The sequence below is a fragment of the Oratosquilla oratoria genome, unplaced genomic scaffold, assembly GCF_046742065.1.
Source record: "Oratosquilla oratoria isolate Oo_2021 unplaced genomic scaffold, ASM4674206v1 SCAFFOLD47, whole genome shotgun sequence".
In the NCBI taxonomy this organism is placed as follows: Eukaryota; Metazoa; Arthropoda; class Malacostraca; order Stomatopoda; family Squillidae; genus Oratosquilla; species Oratosquilla oratoria.
In genome coordinates, this window is record NW_027467711.1 from 1,824,067 (window position 1) to 1,829,762 (window position 5,696).

Here is a 5,696-nt window from a genome sequence, read left to right on the forward strand (position 1 = left end):
AAGGAACGACGCGGGGGCCCCACAGGAGCGACGCGGGGCCACCCACTGGATGGATTCGAAGGCAACTTGGGGGCCCCCACAGAAAAGACTCTGGGGCCCCCCACAGGACCGACTCGTGGGCACCCACAGAAGCGACTCGGGGGCCCCACAGAAGCGACTCGGGGGCCCCCACAGGAGCGACTCGGGGGCCCCCACAGGAGTGACTCGGGTCCCCCACAGTAGCGACTCGGGTCCCCCACAGGAGCGACTCGTAGGCACCCACAGGAGCGACTCGGGGGTCGCCACAGAAGCGATTCGGGAGCCCCCACAGGAGCAACTCGTGGGCCCCAAATGGAGTGAATCGGGGCCCCAATGGAGCGACTCGCCCCCCCCCCACAGAAGCGACTCGGGGGCCCCACTGGAGTGACTCGGGGGCCCTCAGTAGAGCGTCTCGAGGGCACCCACAGGAACAACTCGGGGGCCCCCACAGAAGTGACTAGGGGGCCCCGACAGGAGCGACTCGAAGGCACCCACAAGAGCGACTCGGGGGCCCCCACAGAAGCGTCGAGGGCCCCCACAGGAGCGACTCGGGGGCTACCACAGGAGTGACTCGGGGGCCCCCACTGGAGCGACTTAGGGGCCTTCACTGGAGTGACTCGGGGGCCCCCAATGGAGCGACTCGGGGACTCCCAATGGAGCGACTCGGGGGCCACAGTGGAGCGAATTGGGGGCCCCACTGCAGCGACTCGGGGGCCCTTAGTAGAGCGACTCGGGGGTCCCCACAGGAGCGACTCGGGGGCCCCACTGGAGCGACTCAGGGGCCCTCAGTAGAGCGTCTCGGGGGCCCCCATAGAAGCGACTCGGGGGCCCTCACAGGAGCGACTCGGGGGCTCCCACTGGAGCGACTTGGAGGCCCCCACAGGATCTACTCTGGGGCCCCCACAGGAACCACTCTGGGGCCCCCACAGGAGCGAATCGGGGCCCCCACAAGAGCGAATCGGGGGCCCCCATAGGAGCCACTCGGGGGCCCCCATAGGAGCCACTCGGGGGCCCCCATAGGAGCCACTCGGAGGTCCCCACAGGAGCCACTCGGGGGCCCGCACAGGAGCCACTCGGGGGCCCCCACAGGAGCCAATCGGGGGCCCTCACAGAAGCGATTCGGGGGGGGCCCCCACAGGAGTGGCTCGACGGCCCCCACAGGAGCGACTCTGGGGTCCCCACATGAGTGAATCGGGGAGCCCCCACAGGAGCGACTCGGGAAGCCCCCACAGGAGCGACTCGGGGGCCCCAACTGGAGTGACTCGGGGGCTCCTACTAGAGCAACTCGGGGTCCCCCACTGGAGCGACTAGGGAGCCCCCACTGGAGCAACTCGGGGTCCCCCACGAGAGTGACTCGGGGGCCCTCAGTAGAGCGACTCAGGGGCCCCCACTGGAGTTACTCGGGGGCCCCCAATGGAGCGACTCGGGGGCCCCCAATGGAGCGACTCGCGGGTTATTTTAATTCAATCTTAACGCGGGCGGAAATGCAATAAACGAGGCACGCAGAGCACACATTACGCATTGAAGAAGGAAACATCCATTCAATAATGTGTCTGTAGTGGGTACAGTGAAGTTACTTTATTTATTTAGTGCTGTGGTTTTCATGCGTCGTCGCACACCCTCATGACTAGAGTAAAGGAGTGAGCGACTACAAGTGTCGGGAAGAGGGGCAGGGAATGCTTCCCCACAGAGGCCTCGGAAGAACTCTCCACGCCCAAGAAGGAGGTCCGAGTCAGGCCCAGTAGCAGCTATGCGCCCTCCCATCCAGAGGGCAGCAGCAGCGACACTTCCTCATTGGTGATAGACAACAACAATGACGCGTCCTCCTCACCGAAAGGCACCCCGAGCAACGTGGATGCCGCCGCCCTATTTGAACAGCTCCTCAGGAGTGACGAGGAACAACCAGGCGACGACGAAGGCCAGGGATGGACCACCGTCGTCAGAAACAGCAGAGCCCGCCACCAGCTTCCTCCTAGGACCAAGTTCAAACTGGGGCACCTAGGGGACCACGACAGCGCCTACCAGGCCATCACTGCTCTCGAGAGGGAGAACCCCAGCCTGAAAATGGAGGTGAGACTCAACCTTCAGGGTGAACACATCCTCAATGCCAGGGACGAGTCCTCTGCAGTACTCCTCCGCCGCTTCGCTGAGGAGGGGAACACTGTGATTCTCCTCGACCCCAATTTGAGACGGCACAAGGTAGTGCTGGAGCGCTATCCATTGGACCTGCCCCTGGAAGCGGTAGAGGCTCACCCAAAGGTGATCTCATCCGAGCGACTGCACTCCCGCGCGGATAAGCTCCCCACAAGGCAAGTGCGGTGGTGATGGAGGGACAGCCGCCTCCCAAACTAAACTGGACCTCGGCTGTTGGGGGAGGTACTCTCTGCGTCCTCATCGGGGGGAACCAGTGAGACGCTATAAATGCCAGAGATACAACCACCTCCAGGTACGGTGTGAACACGTCGCCAGATGTGGCGTGCGCAGCTTGCCGCACCCTACGGAGGATTGCATCGCAAGGCACAAAGCCAATCATGCCACCTCCGTAAAATGCCCCAACTGCGGAAATACTGTAGGCATCATGCCTGGAACCCTCGGTGCCCCGAGAGGCTCCGCAGGCTCCCCAGGCTTCCCCAGCAACCCCAAAAGCAACAGCGGCAGCCCCAGGGAGCACCGCAACAGCAGCAACAGAACTCCACGGGCCTCCGCGACGGCAGCAACGACGCCGCTCGAGGACATCACGCAGCCAGTCGCAGCAACAGAACTTCGTCGCTGGAGCACCACGGCACCAAGACACCAAGCACCAGCACCAGCACCCACCACGTAGCCAGCCTCAGCCGGAGCAGCAGCGTCGGCAAGCCTTCGATCCTGCACCACCACCAACCAGGTCAGCGTGGGGTCGGCGGCAGGCCTCCACGGTCTTTACCCACCCCGAGCCCAGGCCTCGCTAGAGCCGAGGGAAGGGATTAGCCGACCGGCCCCCAGGGATCACACCCCTATCGCCAACCCGTGTCGCGGAGCCGGGGGCAGCGGACGTGGGGCGCAGTCTTGGAGACTGGCGGCCGCGGACTGGCCTGGGCCAACTCATACCAGTACCTCGGGGTATGGGTGGACAAGCGGCTGTCCTTCACAGCCCACGCTGCCCACCTGAGGGAAAGGGCCCAGGCCAGGCTGAACGTAATGCGAGCCATGACACGACTCACAGCGGGGACCACTTTCTCCGTCCTCCGACTGTACTTCGTACTTGCAGTGCGCTCCCTGGTGAACTACAGCGCCCCAGTCCTCATATCGCTCTCCCGTAGCCAACAGGAGCGGCTCGAGGTGCTGCAAAACACCGCCATGAGGACAATGCTGGGAGCTACGAGATGAACCAGTGCGTGCGTCATGCAGAACGAGACCCGCCTGATGCCACTCACCACCAGAGTCGAACAGATCGTGGCCTACCGCGTGGCCAGGGTCCTGCAGCGCGACTCCAAAGGAGTAGCACAGAGAAGACTACGGGTTACAATGACGCAAGGGAAGGATGTCCTCCACCGCAACCCGTGGTTACTCCAGTCCACCCTGGCCACCCACAGTCTCGCCCACATTGACTGCTGGCGCTGGCAACACGCCGACCTCCCGGCCCGCACCTACCGAGCCCAACCCCAGTGGGAGTCCCCCACAGCAGAGATCTCCACCACCCGGCTACCGGCCAGCAAGACGCTCTGCACCACCGAGGAGCTGCGGCAGCACACCCTCATGGCGGTGGCGCGGGTGTCTGAGCCGGGCGGTGCCATATACTACACCGACGGCTCGGTCAACCCCGAAAGTGGCAGGACGGGCGCCGCTCCCATCACTGCTGGGACCGAACTACTCGAGAGGACGCCGGATTACTGTCCCACCCTACAGACGGAGCTCGTGGCCATTCTCCTGGTCCTGGAGCACGCCCGGAACCGTCAGGACGGCGTGGCAGGTCCTCCAGCAGCCGCACCCCAGCGACAACGTGGGACTCGTCACCGCCATCCTGGGCAGACTGCAGAGCCTTGCCGCACAGGGACGTCGGTTAAGGCTGCACTGGATACCCAGCCACGTGGGTGTGCGAGGCAATGAGTCCGCCGACGTTGCTGCAAGAAGAGCCGCTGGTGCCCCCCACGTGACCAGGCACGTGCCACTTATCCTGTCGTATGTGAAGGCGCGAACCAGGGGTGCCGCAGCCCACCGCGCCCACCAGACTCACCGGCAGTTAGAGGGAACAAAAAACAAGCTGCTTGGTACGCCGCCACCACCGACTATCAGACGTTGGGCGCCTTCCATCAACAGCCCAGGGCGGACGGTGTACTGTTGCAGAGAGTCAGGCTGGGCTACTGCACTAAGGAGGAGCTATACGACGGCTTCCAGGGGCAACAGTGCGATCACTGCGGAAGGCACAGCCGCCACCCGCTGCTGCACTACCTACTGTCCTGCCCGGCCACGGAGGCCCTCCGACCAGCGCCGCAGACCCCCGCCCACCCTGTAGAGGGCAGCCTCCTCAGCAGTCGGGTAATGAGAGCTGCCCTCCTTGTCCGCCACACGGCCATGGGCGTGATGCTTGGGGTGCTCAGGGCGGCGACCCCTCCTCACTGACCTCCCAACGCCCTCACCTTCCATCCAGTAGGGTACAACTCCCCCACTGGCGGGGTGTTGCCCGCATTGTATATTAATGTATATATCTCTCTACATCTTTTACACAATAAACCTTTATCAATAAAAAATGCAATAAACGAGTTCAAAAATATTTAGTTTGTTTCAATTCTTCTCTTACGGCCGAGTACCATTCACCATGTAGTGTTAACAATCCATTACAATGCTTAGGTTAAAGATTATTCACAAACCCCTCCTAGGTTTTTGCAGATAGACCCCTATCTACTATATTAAAGTAGTAGCCTCTGTCTGTCTGTTTGTTCACGAACTCCTCCTTGGGTTTTGGAGATAGACTTCTATAACCATATATATTCTGATACCCTATCACTCCAGGTACTTGGATAACTATACATATATTCCAATATATATAAATATATATATATATATATATATATATATATATATATATATATACACATGTATATATATATATATATGTATATACATACACACACAATATATATATATATATATATATATATATATATGTATATATATATTTGAATATCTAGGGAGCAGATTCTCTTGTATGCATGTGTTGTTAAAGTCGACAGCATAAGAAAATTAACAACCTCCTTAATGTTGTCGACTTTAACAACACATGCATATATATATATTTAGAAATTGTTTTAGACAAATGAGAGAGTGATAGGTGGGGAAGGGTAAATGAAGATGGGCATTAGCAGACGACAATCTACTATTTCAAGAACTGTCTAGTTTCTGCAACCGGGATTTATTGATAATGGGTGATTTCAATTTTACTGACATTGATTGGATGACCCTTGAACATGTCCATATAGGTAATCGCTTGATTGATTTTCTTGGTGACAATTACTTAATTCAGCATGTAAAAGGGCCCACAAGATATGGAAACTTACTCGATCTTTTGATCACTAGCCGAGAAAGCATGGTAAATGATGTAGAAGTCGGTGAATCTGTTGCAAATAGCGATCACAACTTAGTCAGATTCAAACTCCTAAACAATTTTAGAATAGATACTTGTGCTTCTAAAATACCCGATT

At 58.5% G+C, this 5,696-nt stretch overlaps 1 pseudogene; it reads left to right on the forward strand.

The window, feature by feature from the left end:
* Positions 1 to 3,395: 3,395 nt before the first annotated feature.
* Positions 3,396 to 4,650, forward strand: LOC143023383 (uncharacterized; annotated as a pseudogene).
* Positions 4,651 to 5,696: the final 1,046 nt, after the last annotated feature.